A 24,754-nucleotide genomic window follows, 5' to 3' on the forward strand; every position below is an offset into this window, starting at 1 on the left:
GTGACTGTGCAGCACTTCGTTACAGGAACTGCCGTTTATCCACAGCCAACTGTGTGGCAGGCAGTTTGCCCATACGATCTAATCTAACGTCTGGACAAATCTTCAAAGTAGGGTTTGGGTTTTTGTTGTTGTTGTGGTTGTTTTTTGAGATGGAGTCTTGCTCTGTCACCCAGGCTGGAGTGCAGTGGTGCGATCTCGGCTCACTGCAAGCTCCGCCTCCCAGGTTCACGCCATTCTCCTGCCTCAGCCTCCCGAGTAGCTGGGACTACAGGCACCTGCCACCGTGCCCGGCTAATTTTTTGTATTTTTAGTAGAGATGGGGTTTCACCGTGTTAGCCAGGATGGTCTCGATCTCCTGACCTCGTGATCCACCCACCTCAGCCTCCCAAAGTGCTGGGATTACAGACGTGAGCCACGGCACCCGGTCAGGTATTTCTTTATAGCAGCGCGACAACAAAACTAATACAAACCTGGGTAAAAGTTCTTAAATTTTCAATGTGATGAAATTTGTTCTAAAAACCCTCTTTAAAAAAGGACACCAAGATACATGTTGAATAAAGCCAGCTAAGCTACTTCCTGTTACGCAAATGTACAGCCTTTCCACCTTTCATCTAAACTATTTAATGCTCCAGTTGTTTTTTATTTCTGGGTACCTACCACTTACTATCCCAGGCCCTGGTAAAACCGAAGACAGAAGGAAAAGACAGAAAAGTTCCCTGACCTCCTTGAAGGAAAGAAATACAGGTAATAATGATGCCAGGAAGTAAACTAACCAAAGCTTTTCCAACCCTCCAGGTACAACTGTGGAACCACATTCTAGACCAGTGCTATCTAACAGAACATTCTGCAATGATGGGAATGTTCTATATCTGCACTGTCTAATACAGTAGCCACTAGTCAAATGTGGCTATTGGGTATCTGAACTGTGGCCAGTGAAACTGAGGAACTGAATCTTTCTTTTTTTGAGACAGGGTCTCGCCCTGTCACCTAGGCTGGAATGCAGTGGTGCAATAATGCACGGTTCATTGCAGCCTCGATGTCCCGTTCCCAAATGATCCTTGGCCCCACCTCCACCATAACTCCCCCAGTAGCTGGGACTACAGGCATGTGCTACCACACCTAGCTGATTGTGAGGGGGAGGGGCGCGGATTTTTTGTAGAGACAGAGTTTCACCATGTTGCCCAGTCTGGTCTCAAACTCCTGGGTTCAAGTGAATCTTTTAATTTTAATTAAAATTTAATAAATTTAATGTCTAATTAACATATTTACATAGCCACACGTAGCTAGAAGCTACATTTGACAGCACAATTCTACACATATGTCCATCATAATACTTACCATTTAAAACTATAGTTCAACTGTAGTATACAGTATAGTAATTAGAAATTATACTATAGTTACAACTACTAATTGTAAGCAGCATCAATATAACAGCTCTTGAAGGAGGAATAAAAAACATTAAACAGGCGGGGCGCAGTGGCTCACGCCTGTAATCCCAACACTTTGGGAGGCTGAGGCAGGTGGATCACCTGAGGTCAGGAGTTTGAGACCAGCCTGGCCAACATGGTGAAACCCTGTCTCTACTAAAAATACAAAAATATTAGCCGGGCATTGTGGCAGGTACCTGTAATCCCAGCTACTCAGGAGGCTGAGGCAGGAGAATCGCTTGAACCCAGGAGGCGGAGGTTCCAGTGAGTCAAGATCGTGCCATTGCACTCCAGCCTGGGCAACAAGAGCAAAACTCCATCTCAGAAAAAAAAAAAACAAAAAGGCGGGTGTGGTAGCTCACGCCTGCAATCCCAGCACTGTAGGAGGCCGAGGCAGCCCGATCACGAGGTCAGGAGTTCAAGACCAGCCCAACCAACATGGTGAAACCCCGTCTCTATTAAAAATACAACAATTATCTGGGCACGGTGGCAAGCACCTATAATCCCAGCTACTCAGGAGGCTAAGGCAGGAGAATCGCTTGAACCCAGGAGGCAGAAGTTGCAGTCAGCCGAGATCGCACCACTGCACAATAGCCTGGGCGACAGAGCGAGACTCAGTCTCAGAAAAAAAAAAAAAAATTAAACATACATACCAGGGTTTAGACGCATCTGGATTTCAGAGATGCTAAAAGAAAATGGGAAGAAAAGTGTACTTAGAACAGAAGAAATCTAGTAGCCATATTTTCCCCTTGAAGATGAGCAGCCTGTGGAAAATGACTCTGACTATAACACATCTATGCCTACAATAGAGCTCCACACAAAGAAAGTGTTCAATAAACATTTGCTTAACAAAGTACCAAAATAACCCCCAACTAGTATTCTAAGAACAAGGAATTGGATCTGTTATATTTGTATTCCTAGCACCTACACAGTGCTTAGAACATAATATGCACTAAATATTTATCTTTTAATTGGCATGCAATGATGACAGTGGAAAAAATGGTGGGGCTACAAATAACATTTCAAAGACAGAAGCAGAACTCACTGACTAGAATGGGGAATTGAAAGAACTCTAGTACTATGCACAGAAAAAGGAAAGTCTAGAAGAAGAGTTGAGTTTGAGGAAAGAAGCTAAATGTAAGAGAATAGTACGTGGTGCCTACTACTTAGAAAACTATATACCAGATACTGTAGGAACTATAAAGGTGCAACTTTCCCTCAAGAAGTTAAGGTCCAGCAGAGGATGGGGTCTGTATATAACTATAGCGCAAAGAAACGATATATGCTCTAAGGAGGATATTGATGAACTGTTGTGCTATGTGGAAGACAGAAAAGCATTATTTCCAGAAGCACAGGGTTAGGGTTAAAACAATAAAGCACTACACCAAAAGGAAAAAAGAGGAGGAAAATGGCCAAAGGCAATAGATTGTTAAGGAAAATAAAGATATTGCAGAAGAAGGCTAGAGATGGATGTAGGAAGACTAGGAGTATTTGACAGAAAAGAAGGAAAAAGAATTGGAAGGAGATCCAGACTATCAAATGCCATAACGCAATAAAATATCTGCCAAAAAATCCTAATTATTGTTCCCATTCCAAGTCCAGTTCAGGTCCTATCTACTCTCAAATCCTCACAAATTCCTTCAGGCTTCAATGAATCTCTCCTCCTCATTTATTTCCACTGTACCAACAATATACACGTCCACAGACAAGAACTACGTATTATTAAGCTCAGGATTCTGTAGACAGAGCACAGCATCTTTGACATATGGAATATAATATACTCAACTTAGTATAATTATCCTAAAATATTCTCTGGACTGAGTTTATAAATAATGACAGCTTATTTTTCAGTGGCACATCAATGAAAACTATACCACATCAAGATTGGGTTGTGACAGAAGATTGGGTTGTGATGGGTGGGCATGGTGGCTCATGCCTGTAATCCTAGCACTTTGGGAGGCCAAAGTGGGTGGACCACCTGAATTCAGGAGTTCGACCAGCCTGGCTAACATGGTGAAACCCCGTCTCTACTAAAAATACAAACATTAGCTGGGTGTGGTGGTGGGCACCTGTAATCCCAGCTACTCAGGAGGCTGTGGCAGGAGAATCACTTGAACCTGGGAGGCGGAGGTTGCAGTGAGCACCACCACACTCCAGCCTGGACGACAAGAGCAAAACTCCGTTTCAAAAAAAAAAAAGAAAAAGAAAAAGATTGGGCTGTGACATCTACTTAAGTGGCCAGAACTTCTCTTTCATTCAGTTTGTTGGGTATCAACTGTGGATCAGATGTTGTATACAAAAGTTTTTCAGAGGAAGACCTCATAGTAAAGATGAAGGGGTTAATTAACTCCAAATAAGAAGTGCCAAAATAAAGGCAGACATGTGCTGCATAACGATGTTTCAGGCAATGACAGAAATAGGCTTTACAGAAATCTTAGACAGGAAAAGGCTTTATAGAAATCTTACTTAAACAGTGATTTTCTCCAAGCATTCTGAATAACAGTTATTTTCTGTTACATGATAATTGTTACGGTTATCTTCTGTTATATAAAAAAGCATGTTATTCATGGGAAAAGGAATTTTTAAAAAAGTATTAAATGCATTACAGAAGTGGGTTTGCACTGTGCACTCAAGTGCCATACTGGCCTCAAGCAGGCCTCTTAACAGTCCTCAACCTAACAGTTACCAAACTCCTCATCAAACTCCTCATCAAACTCCTCATTACCTCTGTAAAACAGAGGTCTGGCTGTTGCCATCAGTACAAATGTTTTTGGCTAAGGGTCAACTATCTAGTTCAACTTCACATTTCTGCTCCCTTATATTGAGCTGGATGCTTTGCATCCAAAAGTCAGTTGCATTTCTTACCTACAACTGTCAATTCAATCATTACATGTTTTTCAATTAAATAGTGTACAAACCAATTACAAGAAAGTGCTATTTCTGTAAAAATTACATTGGATGCTTTGGTAAGATTCAACAAAGATGATAAGTCACTTTAAAAATGTGCCTGTCAAATCAGATGTGTGTTAGATTAAGTTAAAAGACAGGAGACAACTGTAAAAATCTATTATTCTGCACTAGTTTCATAGGTTATCTAAATTATTGCTCTACTTTCAAGTCATCAAAACTGAACCTACTGCACACATAGGATGGATTATACAAGTAAGATGACACTGAACTTCAGTCAGCTGAGAAAGGTCCCAGACATAAGTCAAAATAGTGGCAACGAGCCAGGCATAGTGGCTCACGCCTGTAATCCCAGCACTTTGAGAGGCTGAGGCAGAGGTTGCAGTGACCCAAGATCGTGCTACTGCTCTCCAGCCTGGGTGACAGAGTGAGACATGGTCTCAAAAAAAAAAAAAAAAAAATCTGAGGACTATTATAAATAGTGATGCAATGATATTATATCATTTCCACGCAATGGTATTATATCATTTTCAAATGATATAATGAGGCGGGTGGATCATTTGAGGTCAGTAGAAGACCAGCCTGACCAAAATGGTGAAACCTCATCTCTACTAAAAATGTAAAAATTAGCCAGTGTGGTAGTGTGCACCTGTAATCCCAGCTACTTGGGAGGCTGAGGCAGGAGAATCGTTTGAACCTGGGAGGCAGAGGTTGCGGTGAGCCAAGATCACGCCACTGCGCTCCAGCCTGGGAGACAGAGCAAGACTCCATCTCAAACAAACAAATACTGGCAATCAAAAGTATGCCTTAGGCTGGGCACGGTGGCTCACGCCTGTAATCCCAGCACTTTGGGAGGCCGAGGTGGGCAGATCATGAGGTCAGGAGTTTGAAACCAGCCTGGCCAAAGCAGTGAAACCCTGTCTCTACTAAAGATACAAAAATTAGCCAGGCATGGTGGCAGGTGCCTGTAATCCCAGCTACCTGGGAAGGAAGTTGACACACAAGAATCCCTTGAACCCGGGAAGCAGAGGTTGCAGTGAGCCGAGATCACACCACTGCACTCCAGCCTGGGCGACAGAGCAAGACTCCATCTCAAAAAAAAAAAAAGAAATAAGAAAGAAAAGTATGCTTTATGGCAAAATAGTTATATGTGCATTCATATTCGATTGCTTAGAGCTTTACCAATTTTAAAAATTAATTTTCCAATTATGGACTCCAAACCATCAAATAAGGGGAGCTCCAACAAGAACACCCTGCTAACACTATTCCTTCAAGTCTCTACATAAAGGCTACCTCCCGATAAAAACCCCAAGGATACTAACCACCTCTTCAAAATACCTTCAACTAATGCTAGACTGCTATTGGTTTTAACCTCAAAACACCTTTAAAAGCCAAATGCATTATAAATAATGAAAATTACATTACTTTCCTCTTTCACTCTTGATGCTCAATAAGTAAAACAAAACGAGCTCAATAAATCACTGCAGAGTTAGATCTTACAAAGACAACATGCCTATGAAAACGTAGGTTTTTCAAAAGAATCTGTGAAAATCCAAGGCTAAGCAATTTAAGGAGAGAATTTATACCTTAATGGAGGAGAAATAAGCAGGAAATAAGTCAAAGTATGTGAAACAAACTAAAAAAGAAAGGAAATACATATGAACCAATTTTAACAAAAATTCAGTTATCCCAGACAAGTGCTAGACTGGTTCTAAAAAGGAAAATGTTAAAACTCAATTTTAACATTAATGATACATCCACTAATCTTACCCACTGCTACATTTTATTATATATAAAGGAAACATTCATGAAACCAGGAAGTACACATCATGGTCTTTTCTTTAAAGTACCTTACAATCCAGTTGTGAACACTGGAATTAATACATGAAAACTTTATGTCCAGAGATTAGGACAATAAGTGTTCAATAAATGTTTGCTGGTCTCATTAAGAGTTAAACATCTGAAGATCCTATATTATTAACTTATCAAGGCAACAGGCAAGATGTGACAATTCAGACTCATGATGAGCAAATGAACCATACAAATCAAAATAGCTACAAATGTTTAAAGAAAACAGTACCCATTTCAGACTGAAGAGGTTATGTCTTACACAGGAGATAGTATATGAACTACATCTGAAAAAATTAGTGGGGTTACAGTAAAGTTGTGTGACCAAAAATAAGAGGGCACTCAAATGTGGTTAAAAACACTTGAGGCCCAATGGCCCACACCTGTAATTCCAGCACTTTGGGAGGCTGAAGCGGGTGGATCACTTGAGGTCAGGAGTTCGAGATCAGCCTGGCCAACATGGTAAAACCCCATTTTACAAAAAATACAAAAATTAGCCAGACGTCGTGGTGTACACCTGTAATCCCAGCTACTAGGGAGGCTGAGGCACGAGAATCACTTGAACCCAGGAGGTGGAGGTTGCAGTGAACCAAGGCCATGCCACTGCCCTCCAGCCTGGGTGACAGAGTGAGACGTGTCTCAAAAAAAAAAAAAAAAAAAAAAACCACTTGAGGACTATTATAAATAGTGATACAATAAATAGTGATACAATAGTATCATTTCCATGCAATGACATTAAATCATTTTCGAAGTGCTTTCGTGTTTATCATTTTACTGACTGGACATCACAACCACCCAGTGAATTCACAAACCAGAGAACTGTACACTTGAGGAGAAACACAGAAAAAGAATATCTAAGCCTGGGCAACATGGCAAAACCCATCTCTACTAAAAATACAAAAATTAGCCAGGCGTGGTGGCGCGTGCCTATAATCCCAGCTACTTCGGAGGCTGAGGTGGGAGAATCGCTTGAATACGGGAGTCAGAGATTGCAGTGAGCAGAGATCACACCACTGCATTCCAGCCTGGGCAACAGAGTGAGGCTCTCTCAAAAAACAACAACAACAACAACAACAACAACTAAATGCAGTGTTCCATGTGGACAGTGAAAGAGATGTGTTAATACTACTTACTACCTGCAATAAGTTCATGGATGTCCTACTTCAAATCCTAATCAGGGGTCTTACCATTTTTACTAAAAGACCGTATTTCACTATCTAAGACAACCAACTACAGACAGCTAAATACAGAGTAAACTCTGAGACAGTAATCACTTATTCTATTAAAGTTTGTATATTTGCAAATTCATCTACCTAAAGTCTTCCCCTTGAGTCTGAGCCTAATTATAATTGATTTTCCCTACTTTACTAGAGATTAGAATGAAAAATCTATTAACACAATCATCCTTAGAGTGCAACAAATTGAGCCATTTACCCTAGACCCAAACTTGGGAAGCCCTTTGCAGTTGTTACAGAAACCAGAAAAGTAGTCTTGCAAAGAATCAGCACAAGGGCAAAAAGTTAAATCAGTATCAACACATATACCTTCCCTCAATGCCTTTTTATTATGTATAAAACAGTGTGGGTTATCTCTCTTCTGACTTCCAATGTCCTCCCTACCAACCATTAAATGTTAACACTTATTTTTGCCAGATAAAATATAAAAGGGGGCCGGGCATGGTGGCTCATGCCTATAATCCCAGCACTGTGGGAGGCCGAGGCAGGTGGATCGTTTTGAGCTCAGGAGTTTGAGACCAGCCTGGGCAACACGGCAAAACCCCACCTCTACAAAAAATTACAAAAATTAGCAGGACATGGTGGCGCACACCTGTAGTCCCAGCTACTCAGGAGGCTGAGGCTGGAGAATTGCTTCAATCAGGGGGGCAAGGCTGCAGGGAGCCAAGATCATGCTACTGGGCAATAGAGTGAGAACCTGTCTCAAAAAAATTAATCAATTAAATTAAACATAAAAGGGGTTGAATAAAACTGTAAGAAGTAGAGATTTTGGCTGGGCACAGTGGCTCACGCCTATAAACCCAGCACTTTGGGAGGCCAAGGCAGGCGGATCACCTGAGGTCGGGAGTTCAAGACCAGCCTGACAAACACGGAGAAACTCTGTCTCTACTAAAAATACAAAAATTAGCCATGTGTGGTGGCGGGTGCCTGTAATCCCAGCTACTCGGGAGGCTGAGGCAGGAGAATTGTTTGAATCCGGGAGACGGAGGTTGCAGTGAACCAAGATCTGCCATTGCACTCTAGCCTGGGCAACAAGAGCAAAACTCCAGCTCAAAAAAAAAAAAGAAAAAGAAAAAGAAGAAGTAGAAGTAAGATTTAGGTAGGGGCTTAATATACAACTTATAAAAGAACATTCATTCATTCAACAAGTATTTATTCTACACCTACCAAGGTTGGAAATAATAATGGTTAGCATTCTTCTACACCCCAATATATCCTATTTTTACTCCTGCCACCCTTCAGGGCCCCTATCTATAAAATGGAACTAATAACTACTCTCACAGAGGTGTAATGGATTAAATGTGGCAACCAAACTTTAAAGTGTTCTGTGCTCAAATACAGTAATATTAGAAGACCGAAAAGTTTTCACAACAGCATGTTTAAAAAAAAAAAAAAAAAAAAAAGGCCGGGCACAGTGGGTCACGCCTGTAACCCCAGTACTTTGAGAGGCTGAGGCAGGCGGATCACCTGAGGTCAGGAGTTTGAGACCAGCCTGGCCAACATGGTCAAACTCCATCTCTACTAAAAATATAAGAAAACACTGGGCATGGTGGCAGCTGCCTATAATTCCAGCTACTTGGGAGGCTGAGGCAGGAGAATTGCTTGAAACCAGGAGGCAGAGGTTGCCGTGAGCCAGGACTGCACCATTGCACTCCAGCCTGAGTAACAAGAGCAAAACTCTGTCTCAAAAAAAAAAAGCCTCAAAATGTAACTATATACACAGTATGCTAATATTTATCCCTGGACAGGAAGCAGCCTAAAACATCTCTGTATCCCTCAAGGTATTTGGCATATTGCCCTTCATCGAACAAGGGTTCAGTAAAAACAATTTTTTGTCTAATGTATGGAGTACTGTAGTCATTTTAATAATCTGGCAAAGAAGAATGAGTAACAGGAACTAGTGTTTACTGCTGCCTGTTATGTACCAAGTACTGTGTTGGGCACTTCACCTATGTTATTTAGTTTAATTTTCACAGTCACTGTACGAGGTACATATTAACCAAAAAATCAGGAGTGGGTTTTCATTTTCCAAGAATCAGAACATAATAAATCTAGACTAAAAACTGAGCAACATATCTTACATTTGGCAGCATTTGCTTATTTCACATCAAAAGAATTAAGGGGGCCGGGTACAGTGGTTTACGCCTGTAATCCCAGCATTTTGGGAGGCCGAGGCAGGCGGATCATGAGGTCAAGAGATCAAGACCATCCTGGCCAACATGGTGAAACCCCGACTCTACTAAAAATACAAAAATTAGCTGGGCATGGTGGAGTGCACCTATAATCCCAGCTACTCGGGAGGCTGAGGCACAGAATTGCTTGAACCCGGGAGGCAGAGGTTGCAGTGAGCCGAGATCGTGCCACTGCACTCCAGCCTGGGCAACAGAGTGAGACTTTGTCTAAAAAACAAATTAATTAATTAAAAAAAATAAAAGAGGTTCTCCCTCAAAAGATACATTTTTCCAGAAGAACACCTGAAAGGTAATAAAATAGAGGAAGTAGGGACTGAGGAAAGAAATGGTTAGTAGTAAGCTACATAACTGAAGAGTTGTGAAACACCCTTGCCAATGTCCCCTCTCTACCTTCTTTCAACAAGACTAATGCAGCATTTACCAAGCCCTGGCTCTCTGAAATAATTCAGACATCCTTACTCCTCATGATGTTGAGGCCACAGAAGTGGGGCAAGGTGCCAATTAACTGTAGCTTCCGTGAGGAATAGGGAATCTCACCACTCAGAAGGCAAGCAATCCACATATTCAATAGAAAAATACTGCATTCCAGGCAAAAGACATAACGACATCAAGTTTGAAACAAAACTGTATGTGTAGGAAGCTATACATGCCGGAGCATAGCGTTTGAGGCAGGAGAGAGACGATGTGAGGTTGGAGAGGTGGGTGGGCAGAGACTATATCAAGGAGAGCCTGATGGGCAAAATGAGGGAATTCAGTCTACTTTCTCTTTCTGTTACCAAGACAGCACCAGTACAGACTTTCAAGCAGGTGAGTGATATGATCTAAATCATATTTTATATCACACTGGCAACTGAAGATAAATATACAAACTGGACAAGACCCAACTATCTGTCTTGGGAGCCCAGGTGGATCTCAGAAAACTAAGTTTCAGGAAAAGTTGTACTTCACATTAGACATGCTGAGTGTGAGGTACCTATAGAATATTCAGGTGTAGATTTCCAGCGGATTACAATGGACACTAAAGCCTGGAGGGAAAAGTCATGGAAGAATTTAAGCCAGGCATGGTGGCTCATGCCTGTAATACCAGTACTTTGGGAGGTCAAGGCAGTTGGATCGTTTGAACCCAGGAGTTCTGAGACCAGCCTGGGCAACACAGAGAAACCCCATCTCTACAGGGTGAGGATACAGTGAGCTGTGATCATGCCACTGCACTCTAGCCAGGGCAACAGAGTAAGACCCTGTCTCAAAAAGAAAAAAAAAAGAATTTAGAAATTTAGAAAAACATCTGTATATAAGTGCAACTGAAATCCTTGGGGTAACTGAGGTACTTCATGGAGACAATGACCTATGATAATCCTTGGCTAAGAAGTCAAAACCAGGTAACAGCAGTGTGTAAGGAGTAAGTAGATCATCAGGAAGCCCACACGGGAGGGAGAGAAAGAAATACAAGAGAAGGACATGGAGAACAAGGATGACAATGGAATACACTGGTTCAAGGAGATAGTGATTAACAGTGTCAGGTGCAACAAAAATGTCAAGTAAAATTAGGAATAAATGAATTCACTAGATGCAGCACACAAGAGGTCACAAGCATTCTCAGCAAAAACAGTTTAAGCAGCGGTGGGGATGGGAAGCCAGAAAGCAACAGCTAAAATGTGAAAAGTGAATGAGAGACTACACGTAAATCGTTCTTTCAGAAGTTTCAACGAGAAGGGGAGAAGTTAGGTAGCTAGGAGAGGATTGGACATGTGGTTCAGGGAGGGTTTCCTAGGATGAGAATCTTAGGCATAAGATAACGGGCAGAGAAAAATGAAGGAGTCAAAAGTGAGACCCTGAGGATGCAGCAACATTACTCAACCCGGGCACTACTGACATTGTGGACCAGGTCATCCTTTGTCATGGGGCTGTCCTGTGCATTGCAGGATATCTAGATGCCTCTACCCATTAGATGCTAGCAGCACATGCATCACCACCACCTCCCAATTTTGACAATTAAAAATGTCGGCAGATACCGCCAAATGTTCCCTGGAGGCAAAATCTTCACCCCTCCTCCCCAAGTGGACAGCCACTAGTAACAGAATGGGGAGAATGAAGGGGAATAACTGATGGGAAAAGACTGCCAAAGAAGCAGCAGTGAAGCCTAAGGCCCCTGGCAAAGGACTGCCTCAAACAGTAGAAGAAGCATCTCATCCTCTGAGATAGGAGGAGAGGGCAACACTGGAGAGGGAGGGATGACAAACTGGTAGATGGAGCCAGAAGTTGAAGAAAATCAACCAGATGGCTCAAAGTTCTCAGTGAAGTGGAGGCAAGGTCATGTGCTGAGTATGAGTGGTGATAATTTAGTGGCAGATTTGAAAACAGTGGCTGGAGTTGTAACAACTGCTGGGGTCTGGTAGCTGGCAGGTCACACCAGGGAATACCGACTGAGGCTGGAAAATAGCATACTCCCTTCTTCACCGAGAATGTTAAAATGTATTATACCTTCCCACAGAAATCACATACTATATATATTGATTACTGTTCCAAAGAACTCACAAGTCTATATGAATTTCAACTGCATAATGGAGAGAACAGACTCCTCAGGTTCACCTGGGAAACAAATCCATTTTTTAAATAACATAGTTCCCATCAGATAATGTGAACTGTGCTCTATACAATCAATGTTCAAATGAACTTTTGGTAAATAACCTGTTCAAGGTGGGGGTTGTCTGTGGTTATAACTACTTCCCAGTTTTTTTTTTTTTTTTGAGACAGAGTTTCGTTCTTGTTGCCCAGGCTGGAGTGCAATGGCACGGTCTCAGCTCACGGACTGCAATCTCTGCCTACCAGGTTCAAGCGATTCTCCTGTCTCAGTCTCCCAAGTAGCTGGGATTACAGGTGCCCGCCCACCATGCCTGGCTAATTTTTTGTATATGTGTATTTTTAGTAGAGACGGGGTTTCACCATGTTGGCCAGGCTGGTCTCAAACTCCTGACCTCAGGTGATCTGCCCGCCTCAGCCTCCCAAAGTGCTGCGATTACAAGCCTACTTCCTGGTTCTTAACTGGCAGAACTACCTCCTGACCAACAGTCAGGAAGAAAACGAGAATAGAAAGGAGTGGCTGCAAAGACAGAAAAATGTATTAAATGAGATTCTTCACATGATAAACACCTGCTCACCCCTGCCCTCTAAATCAAGGGCTGCAAATGCAAATGATTACAGGACCAGGAAACTGGAGAATTTTCCTGTTTAGTCTGTTCTCACACTGCTTTAAAGATACTACCCGCCGGGCGCGGTGGCTCAAGCCTGTAATCCCAGCACTTTGGGAGGCCGAGACGGGCGGATCACGAGGTCAGGAGATCGAGACCATCCTGGCTAACACGGTGAAACCCCGTCTCTACTAAAAATACAAAAACTAGCCGGGCGAGGTGGCGGGCGCCTGTAGTCCCAGCTACTCCGGAGGCTGAGGCAGGAGAATGGCATAAACCCGGGAGGCAGAGCTTGCAGTGAGCTGAGATCCGGCCACTGCACTCCAGCCCGGGCGACAGAGCGAGACTCCGCCTCAAAAAAAAAAAAAGATACTACCCAAGACTGGGTAATTTATTTTATAAAGGAAAGCGGTTTAATTGACCCCCAGTTCCGTATGGCTGGGGAGGCCTCAGGAAACTTACAATCATGGCAGAAGGGGAAGCAGGCACCTTCTCCACAAGGCAGCATGACACAGAGTGTAAAAGGGGGAAGAGCCGCTTATAAAATAATCAGATCTCATGAGAACTCACAGGAACAGCATGGGGGAAACGGCCCCCATGATCCAGTCACCTCCCACTAAATCCCTCCCCTCGACATGTGGGGATTACAATTCGAGATTAGATTTGGGTGAAGACACAGAGCCAAAATATATCAGTTGTCTGAAGCCCGGGCCTGGGAAAGAAGCTGGAGGTGAACCACTAGCACAAAGACAAAGACGAAGACATAAAGGACTGCCCCTGAGTGAAAAAATAAAAAGAAAAAGCTACAAACACCAGCCGAGGGCTGTGCATAGAAAGTGACCCAAACAGGCTGGATGCAGTGGCTCATGCCTGTAATCCCAGCACTTTGGGAGGCCGAGGCAGGCAGATCCCTTGAGGTCAGGAGTCCGAGATCAGCCTGACCAACATGGTGAAACCCTGTCTCTACTAAAAATACAAAAATTAGCAGGGCGTGGTGGCATGCACCTGTAGTCCCAGCTACTCAGGAGGCTGAGGCAGGAGAATAGCCTGAACCCAGGAACCGGAGGATGCAGTGAGCCAAGATTGTGCCACTGCAGTGCAGACTGGGCAACAGAGCAAGGCTCCATCTCAAAAAAAAAAAAGTGACCCAAACAGAAGGGAAAACCCCAAGTCTGTTCTACACAAATATGGAGTCAAAATTTACACTACTTTGCAGGTGCTGGAGACCCATCTGAGAAAAGACCAAAACCTCTCTATACGCAGCGAACCCAAAGGGTCCCATCAGAGACAAATGCAAAATCAGACCAAAAGAGCATCCCACAACCCGGGCATAGGCAAACAATTCTCAAATTGTCAAATATTGCATACCACACGGAGAAACAGCAAAAATCTTGGAGGGAACAAGGGAAGCCAAATGGGAGATTCCATTCCTCAAAAATTACAGCTAAGAAAATAATCCAAACAGGACTTAGACATAACTATATTTTAAAATGTCTCAAGAAAATGCCCTTGTTTTTCACAAAAGCAGATTTGAAAGAAAATTTAAAAACAGATTTGAAAGAAAATGTAACAGAAATTCTTAAATTTGAAAATATATTCAAGGTGGAGCACAGTGGCTCATGCCTGTACATCTCAGCACTTTGGGAGGCCGAGGTGGGAGGATCACTTGAGACCAGGAGTTCAACACCAACCTGGGCAACACAGCAAGACTCCATCTCTAAAACACGTATATATATGTTTATATACACATATATATTTGTATAAATATCAATATTTACATATTTGACTATTTATATATAGCCAAATGTTTTTACACTTGATCTTAGCCAAAAGGCCGAGAAGCGATAGCCAAATGTTTTTAGTGAAACCCTCAATAACTTAACAAATTAACTGCACAGTTAAAGAGGAAATTAGTGAATCGTAGATGTCAAGAAATTACCCAGAAGAGAGAGAAATGTAAATTAAAGAAAACTTAAACAACATGAAGGATGTGATGAAAAATCCCAAAACATATCTAAATAATGGTTCCATAAATGAAAAATGGAGACAAAACTATATTAAAAGATAATGGCTAAGATTTCCTCCCACAGCTGAAGACATCAGGGGTCCTCGGACTAATGGAATACATCAAATAAAAGCAGGATACATAAAACAAATCCACACCTAGAGATATTGCAAAAAAAAAAAAAACCCTGAAGATCAAAAAAACAAGGAAATAAACAGCCACTCGAAAGTACTGTAAATAAAAAATAAATAAACAAACAAGGAAAAGATCTTAAAAGTAGCTCAAGAGGAGAGAGAATTACCTCCCCACAACGAAATTACAACTAAACTGACTGTTGACTTCTCATTAGCAAATAAAAATAGGCCAGGTGCCAGTAGTTCACAGCTGTAATCCCAGATCTTTGGGAGGCTGAGGAGGATCACTTGAAGCCAGGAGTTCCAGACCAGCCTAAGCAATAAAATGAAACCCATCTCCACCAAAAAATTAAAAATTAATGAGAGCTAAATGATAAGAACTTACGGACACAAGGAAACAACAGACGCTGGGGTCTACCTGAGGGTGGAGGATGGGAGGAGGGAGAGGAGCAGAAAAAATGACTACTGGGTACTGGGTTTAATACCTGGGTGATGAAATAATATGTACAACAAACCCCTGTGACATGTGTTTACCTATGTAACAAAACTTCATATGTACCCCCAAACTTAAAATAAAAGTTAAAAAAAATTTACAAATTTGTCAAAACACAGGAGAATAACATCAAAGTACTCAGGGAAAGTAATTAACCCAAATTCTGGACCCAGCTCAACAATCATTCAAGAGAAAAAGTGAAGTACAGACACTTTCACAAACACCAAGACCAAGTTTACTATTAAAGGGTCCTTACTGAAATAATTATTTAAGAACATTTTTTAATAAAGAAGGAAGAAACTGAACCAAGAAGGAAGAAATAGAGTGCAGCAAGAATGGTGACCAAAGAAACCTGAAAAACACATGAGTAAATATTCACTATTTTTATAGGTGTAAGGTGGCTTAAGTAAGGCAAAACTAACATATAAATAACATTAACATGGAAGAGGGGCTAACGGTTAAGGAGTAATTCATTCCAAACTCTTGGTCTTATTCAGGAGGACAGGAATAATAATTAAGCTTAGACTTAAGGAAACACTCATGTTAAAATTTTAAGAGTAACCAAATTTCTGGCTTAAACCTTGGAACAAGAGAACTACAATGAAAAAGAGCTGAACTAATTTCAAATTCAAGACTTTCTTTAAACTCAACAGAGCACTGGGCGCAGTGGCTCATGCCTGTAATCCCAACACTTTGGGAGGCCGAGGCAGGCGGATCACGAGGTCAGGAGATCGAGACCATCCTGGCCTACACGGTGAAACCTCGTCTCTACTAAAAATACAAAAAAAGTAGCCAGGCATGGTGGCGGGCGCCTGTAGTCCCAGCTACTTGATTGGCGTGAACCTGGGAGGCGGAGCTTGCAGAGAGCCGAGATCGCACCACTGCACTTCAGCCTGGGTGAAAGAGCAAGACTCCGTCTCCCAAAAAAAAAAAAAACACCAACAGAGCAACCAGTTGGCTCAAAAACTCAAAAACTAAGGAGCGTATCTGAAGGGAGAAAGGAGACGACCATATACTCACCTCTCAGAGAGTACAGCTAGACACCAAAAAGAACGGGTAGAAGAGTCAGTAGTAAATGGGTGAAATCTGATGTGGCTTGCTGAAAAGATAGTGTGAAACCACTGGGAGTCACAGAAATTGAGGATATGGTACCTCAACTTCCTGCAGGGTCTTCCTCCTCCAACCCCCCCACCCCACGCACTCAGAGCTCTAAAGAGCTCTGAGGTATGCTCATTGTGATGCAAACCTGGGGGTGGGCAGCAGCTAAGCCTGAGAGGCTGGACACTACCCTCAGATCACTCTACCCTATCTCCACTAGGGAAGACAAGCCTTCATTGTGACAGAAGGGACAATGGTTACTTCTACCCTTAAGACAACAGTGAAAAAGCAGGGAGGAGGGATGGGTGCCCAAGTCCTGGGAGAGGGATAGCATTCCACATTGAGCCCACTACAACAGCCAGGGAAGGGGCAAGATCCTGACACTCAGGCCTGAAACTGAGGCTTAATCAAGAAGAGACCACATCCTACCACCCCTCCCCACCTCCAAGCAAACAAACTTCCAGGAACAGTAAGAGCAGAATATCACTGAGAAAGGGACAGGAGAAAATCAAGAGCATGTAAAGAGACCCTCACTAAAGCACGCTTTAAAGGAGAGACCTGAAATTTAGACTGAAACAGACACTGTTCTGGTAAACCAATTCCCACTCTGATCACAAAGTATCTCTAACAGAATTTGAAAATTGGGGTACACTAGGTTAACCATAACAACACAAAAAAGCTCAAATCCAGCCCAATGTAACAGTGAAAAAGAGGCCTAGCATGACTAACATCATTTTGCTTCTAAGCCCCCACCACCACCCAGTGATACCATCTAACTATGGGAGACATTCAGTCTATAGTTTATGGTTTAAAGCAAATAGTCCCTTCTGAAAACTAACCCCTGAAGAGATATGAGCAGTGTACACACAACAATGTTGTTAACGATTTCTTTTTTTTTTTGTGTCAGGGTCTCACTCTGCCACCCAGGCTAGAGTGCAGTGGCACTATCATGGCTCACTGCAGCCTCGACCTCCTGGGCTCAGGTGATCCTCCCACCTCAGCCTCCTGAGTAGCTGGGACCACCGGTGTGTGCCAACACACTCAGCTAATTTTTGTATTTTTGATAGAGACAGTGTTTCACCATGTTGCCCAGGCTGGTCCTGAACTTCTAGGCTCAAGTTATCTGCCTGCCTCAGCCTCCCAAAGTGCTGGGATTACAGGAGTGAGCCACCATGCCCAGCCATGTTAAAGATTTACAGTATTGTGACCTGACCAAGGACAAAGAAGTTTCACAACCTCCACAGACCCTCACTGCCACCCAGATGTCTGTGGTCATCATAGTCACCTCTTGACCTCAATCTCCTCCTTCTTCTCTCTTCCTCTAACACAAAAGGAGGCTAAAATTCGTATTAACTTAAGATGGTTCTTTAGGACATTACTAGTCCACCATCTTCTCCGGTTGCTGGCTCCCCAAATAAAATTGCTTTCTTTGCCCCAACACCTTGTCTCTTAACTTATTGGCTGTCATGTGGTGAGTAGTACAACCTTGGACTTGACTACACCAATTCCTAAATAAACTAACTCAAATACCAGCACTAATGGCCTAGCAGAAGGAAAGACATACCCATTTACAGACATAAAGATTATATGGAGGCTGAAGTGGGTGGATCACCTGAGGTCAGGAGTTTGAGACCAACCTGACCAACACAGTGCAACTCCATCTCTACTAAAAATACAAAATTAGCTAGGTGTGGTGGCACATGCCTGTAATCCCAGCTAATTGGGAGGATGAGGCAGGAGAATGGCTTGAACCCAGGAGGCGGAGGTTGCAGTGAGCCAAGATAGTGCCACTGTGCTCCAGCCTGGGCAACAAGAGCAAAACTCTGTCTCAAAAACCACAACAACAACAACAAAAAAAGATGATATGGTCAGGTGCAGTGGCTCACACCTACAATCCTACCACTTTGGGAGGCCAAGGCAAGAGAAGCCTGAAGATATGACTGAATTGCTGTGATCTCATGATAAAACATGAATGGACAAAGGAGTTGCTGCTTATGGAAGAACAAAGGAAGTGTTTTTCTGAGATGGAATCTACTTTAAACATTTTTGAAGCCTTAAACATTTTTGAAATGACTATTTCAAAAATAGACTATTCTATAAACTTAGTTGATAAAGCAGCAGCAGGCTTGGAGAAGTAGTTCTAATGCGGGTAAAATGCTATCAAACAGCATCGTCTGCTACAGAGAAACCTACAATGAAAGGAAAAGTCAACAGATATGGCAAACTTCATTGTTGTCCTATTTTAAGAAACTGCCACAGATCCCCCAACCTTCAGCAACCACCACCCTGATCAGTCAGTCACCATCAATACTAAGGCAAAACCCACCACCAGCAAAAAGGCTATGGGTCACTGAAGGGTCAAATGATTGCCAGCATTTTTTGGCAATAAATTAAATTAAAGTATGTGCTTTTTTTTTTTTAGACATAATGCTATTGTACACTTAATAGACAACAGTATAGTGTAAACAAAGCTTTGTGTTTTTTTTTGGAGACCAAGTCTCACTCTGTCGCCCAGACTGGAGTGGAGTGCAGTGGTGTGATCCCAGCTCACTGCAATCTCCACCTCCTGGCTTCAAGTGATTCTCCCGCCTCAGCCTCCTGACTAGCTGGGATTACAGGCGTGAGCCACCACACCCAGCTAATTTTGTATATTTAGTAGAGACAGAGTTTCACCATGTTAGCCAGGCTGATCTCGAACTCCCGACCTCTGGGATCTGCCTGCCTTGGTCTCCCAAAGTGCTGGGATTACGAGTGGGAGACATCACGCCCAGCCAACAAAGCTTTTATATGCACTGAGTAACCAAAAAATTTGTGTGACTTGCTTTACGGCAATATTTGCTTTATTGTGGTAGTCTAAAACAAAACTATCTCCAAAGTATGCCTGTACTGTACAACGTAGATACATGCACGCACGCGTGCGCACGCGCACACACACACACACCTATTATGAAACCGAACTCAGCATTTCAATGAATTCATGCAATAAATCATGGAAAAAAACTCAGAGACGTCACTCTGGTAGTTGTCATCTTTGGCTTCCCCTTCGTCCGCCATACTGTGAATGTTGGTAGAAAAGATTCTGGGGCCCCACAGAGAGCTATTAGCACCTACTCATTTATCAGTGTGGATCCAATTATAACAATTACACATCTTACACAGGTAACTAGACACAGGACAGGCATGTCTATAGGGTGAGCAGAGAGGAGGATCCACTAGATAGGCACCTGATATAGCAACCACTGCACAAGGAAGAAGATACAAACATGAGGAAATGGGTGGGGGGGGTGCAAAAAGGGGCACCTTTGATAAGGGAAGTGTTTATTGAGCACTTCCTACGTGTAAGGCAATGTGGTACCCAGATACTGAGGGTATAACAGTCAACACTCCAAGCCTCCATGAAGTTTACAGTAGAAAAGATCCTGGGATGTAGCTATGGTACAAGCATCAAAGCAAAGCATGTAGTACATAAATAAACATTACTTCTTGCAATTCTCCCAGCTTTATATGCCCATCCTTAGCTCACACCTGCGATCCCAGCACTTTGGGAGGCCAAGGCAGGCAGATAATGAGGTCAGGAGTTCAAGACCAGCCTGGACAACCTGGTGAAACCCTGTCTCTGCTAAAAACACAAAAATTAGCCAGGCGTGGGGGCACATGCCTGTAATCCCAGCTACTTGGGAGACTGAGGCAAGAGAATTGCTTGAACCCAGGAGGCGGAGGTTGCAGTGAGCCGAGATCACGCCATTGCACTCCAGCATGGGGGACAGAGCGAGATTCCGTCTCAAAAAAGAAAAAAAAGAAAAGAAAAGAAAAGAACTCATGGCAAAAGCAAACTCAATTCAAGGCTGAATCAATATGTAGATTTCAAAGGAAATACTTGACGAAGGTGATGCTGCAGTTATTCTTTGTACATGTGGAGAGGAACAGTGGGCAATAGCATTGTATACAGACATGAGCTAACAACTTTACACCAAGAAAGACTTGAATGAATGCTCCCGCAACCACCAAGGCAATCAAAAACTTAGCATGGCAAAGATTTCCTAAAAAGAATTCAGCATGTAGGGACATTTACTGTGGGAGAAAGAAACAAATCAGGATATAAAAAATAACACCTTTATAGCACTTATATATAAATAAGCCCACCTGAACATAAAATGTTTAACAGAGACCAATTTAATGTAAAAGATAAGGCCACAGAATGTGAACCAGATTTGAAAATGGTGCTCTTGATGAAGATTAGTGCTCCTATACAATAGTAACAAAATTTTCTAAAACCATTCTGGGTGCTTACATGTTATTTCATAAAATATGAAATAGCATAAATGCTGAGAAATATTAAACTAGATCTAAGACACTGTATTTGGAAGAACAAAAGAATAAAGCAAATTTAATGAAACATTTCGTTAAAACATTAAATACCTTGAGCAGATTAAAGGTGTCTGGAGGGAAAAAAACAGCCAAGTACTTTAAGTTTAAATATGGAAGAGAGTTAAAGCTGTTAGAAAAAATATTCTAATTCAGTTATAAATAGAAATGACATTCCTATATAAGGTTAACAGAACGGTGAGGGATAAAAGGTACTTTTAGAAAATTAAAGGGAATTTCTACAAAAACAATGAAAATAATACTGCAGACGACAATCAATCAAGAAAGGAGTTACAAAAATTTTAATGAAACGACAGAAGAATATTTTACCTTGCAGAGATTATGACCTTTCTGGTAAATTACCAAGGTTCCAGTAAACTAAAATTCTTGGGTTTTGTAGCATTTCATTTCATGTCACACCCCTGCTTAAAATCTCTAACCGTTTCCCAGGAGACTTAGGGCAAGTTCAAAAACCCAGCAAATGGCCTACTAAGCCTTTTCAAGACCTGGCCCCTGTTGCCAACTTCTGCTTCAATGCCTGTTTCTCTATTTTCTGGTCGTTGTAGATTTCTTTCAGTTCTTTTTTTTTTTTTTTTTTGAGTCAGAGTCTCACTGTTGCCCAGGCTGGCGTGCAGTGGCATAATCACGGCTCACTGCAGCCTCAAACTCCTGGGCTCAAGCAATCCTCCCAGCTTACTCTCTGGGAGTAGCTAGGACTACAGGAACATACCACCACACTCAGCTAATTTTGCATTTTTGTAGAAATGGGGTTTTGCCATTTTGCCCAGGTTGGTCTCGAACTCCTGGGCTCAAGTGATCTGCCTGCCTCAGCCTCCCAAAGTGCTGGGATTACAGGCATGAGTCACCACGTCTGGCCCTCTTTCAGTTCTTTAAAAGGTTCTGTTGTGCAAAAACCCCAGGTCTCTCACCTTGCCTCATCACATTTGCACCTTCTGTCTGAAAAACTTATTTCCCCAACTAGACCAGGTCCTTCTCATTCTTCAGGTCTCACTTAAATGTTACTTCCTCAGAGTGACCTTCCCACCTCTTCCCCCAAGGACAGACTCTCCAGCCCTACCCTGTTACATACAGTTGACCCTTGAACAACACAGGTTTGAACTGCATGGATCCACTTATACCCAGATTTTTTTTCAATATAAATTACACTGAGTGTGCCTGCCTCTCCTGCCTCCCCTTCCACCTTCTCTACCTCTTCCACCTCTGCCCCTGCTGAGACAGCAAGACAACCCCTCCTCTTCCTCCTCAGCCTACTCAATGTGAAGACAATGAGCACCTTTATAATGATCCACTTCCTCTTAATGAATAGTAAGTATCTTTTCTCTTCCTATGATTTTAATAACATTTTCTTCTCTGGCTTACGTTACTATAGGAATACACTACATAATACATATAACATACAAAACAACGTGTTAATTGACTATATTACCAGTAAGGCTTCCGGTCAACAGTATGTTATTTTAGTAAAGTTTTTAGGGGGTCAAAAGTTATACTTGGATTTTTGACTGCGTGAGGGTCAGCACCCCAACCCCTACGTTGTTCAAGGGTCAGGTATACTCCCATAGTGTTCTGTAGTTCTCCTCTGCCTCCATCTCAAGACTAAATTCTTTGGCCAGGCTTGGTGGCTCATACCTGTAATCCCAGCACTTTGGGAGGCCAAGGTGGGTGGATCCCTTGAGGTCAGGAGTTCGCAATCAGCCTGGCCAACATGGTGAAACCCCGTCTCTACCGAAAATACAAAAATCAGCCAGGTGTGGAGGCACGCACCTGTAGTCCCAGCTACTTGGGAGGCTGAAGCACAAAAATCGCTTGAACCCAGGAGGTGGCGGTGGCAGTGAGCCAAGATTGCACCACTGCACTCCAGCCTGGGCGACAGAGTGAGATTCTGTCTCAAAAAATAATTAATTATTTGAGGGTAGGGACTACTTACATCTTATTTATCACTCCATGTAGTCTCCAGCACAGTCTGGCACACAGTACATACTCATTAAGTAATATTTGTTAAATGAATGAAGGACAGATCCTCAGGATGTAGGACAGATTATTTGAGAAATAAATAATTGATAAAGTATAAAATAACTATTTGCACAAAATTAGCTTTTGTCTACCCCAACTATTTTCAGTAACTACAATTAAAATCAAACCTTTTCTTTTCATTTGCATTGCTAAACTTGAATTTACTGGTAATATTAGGAATAATGATTACTAGCAATTACAGTTAATATATCCCATAAGTGGCTGACAAACCTTGGTGGGGTGTGTGTCTAGGGGTGTGGATAAATTCTAGGATATGTCACATCTGACCCAGCCTCTGGTGATCTGTGAAGGATTCTACTCATAAGGAAGTTAGTTTCTAAAATCAGCAATGTCAGGGTAATCAGGTAAATCCAGGCAAGTTGTTCTTCAACTATTACTTACCACCTTTTTTATCTGCCATATCTACCTCATGAGACTGTATATGTTTACTTTAATTATCAAAATACAATCTCATACTTCTAAGAACCTAATCTTTAAACATAACACAAAATCTTTTTCTTTCTTTTGAGATGGCCCAGGCTAGAATACAGTGGCGCGGCCTTGGCTCACTGCAACCCCTGCCTCCCAGGTTCATGGGATTCTCCCGACTCAGCCTCCTGAGCAGCTGGGGTTACAGGTGCGTCCCACCACACCCAGCTAATTTTTGTATTTTTTGTAGAGACAGGGTTTCACCTTGTTGCTCAGGCTGGTCTCGAACTTCTGACCTCAAGTGATCCGCCCACCTCGGCCCTCCCAAAGTGCTGGCATTACAGGCATGAGCCACCGCGCCTGGCCCATAATACAAAATCTAAAACTGATATCTAAAATTGCAACTTACCTAAAATAATGTAAGGTAAGCTTTTTAAACAATATATATTATTTATATATGTTTTGTTAATTTCCAGAAACCAAAGTTGTTCTTACTATCAAAATCAAGTTACACTGGCACTTCATGTTACCATTTGATAGAGTCCAAAAAAAAAAAAAAAGCAAGCCTATGCCTATTTCGAACCAGTTATGATTGAACTGACAGTAAACTATTAATATCAGACCAGACCAGCACTGTGTGTCTAACCTGTTTGCCATTAAAAATCCAGACACAACCAACCACACAAAGAGTTATTGATGTACCTGCCTGGTACATATAAGGGTCACTTTCCATTGAGAAATGTTCACCTAAAAGTGAAGAAAATTAGATACAGTTTCCAAAACACTTTACTTCTAACCAAACCATTACATTCCTCTACTATATGTACCCAAAAACATAACATCCCTAAGCAGTGTCCATCCACACAAGCAATACACCGAGCAAAGGAGGAAACCTGCACAAGTGGGGATCAGCCTGTGCTGATGAGACTTCCCGTTCCCAAGCTGGCCTTACTCCCCAGTCCACCCTAGAAGGTCACTAAGAAGAAAATGATGCAGGCAGGAAAAGGCAATTACGGTACCTTGCATGTTAAGCTGTTTGCAAATCCCATCACAATCCAGTCTGAAGTAGACGAAGTGTCTAAATATCTGAATTTGATGAAGCCTGCTCTACGACATGCGCATTAGGCACGGATCTGTCAAGGGGGATTAGAGGTCCAAACAATAAAATGCACAATGTTATTAGCTTAAAATCAAGAAAACCAATTGTTTCCCTGTGCTCTTACATTTGGAAGTAACTTTTTCTTGCACAATAATTATGTTACTTTTACCTTCATTTCTTTTCCCTGCATTCCCAACATATCACCAAGAATGTTGTATTTTATTTGTTGGTTTAAAAAAGATCAAATGAAAATAAAATTTAAGCCACAAACACAAGGTAATTTATACCATTTGCCATTAT

The 24,754-nt window shown here is 42.1% G+C and overlaps 1 protein-coding gene and 1 non-coding gene across 2 annotated transcripts in view; both read right to left on the bottom strand.

Annotated features, from left to right (window-relative positions):
• Positions 1–24,754, bottom strand: part of CDKL5 (cyclin dependent kinase like 5) — a 228,186-nt gene that overhangs the window by 194,989 nt on the left and 8,443 nt on the right. The window lies entirely within an intron of this gene.
• On the bottom strand, positions 14,454–14,643 carry LOC111531732. The gene has a single exon (XR_002728372.1). It is a non-coding gene; the product is annotated as a U2 spliceosomal RNA (small nuclear RNA).

Source organism: Piliocolobus tephrosceles, chromosome Y (assembly GCF_002776525.5).
Source record: "Piliocolobus tephrosceles isolate RC106 chromosome Y, ASM277652v3, whole genome shotgun sequence".
Lineage (NCBI taxonomy): Eukaryota > Metazoa > Chordata > Mammalia > Primates > Cercopithecidae > Piliocolobus > Piliocolobus tephrosceles.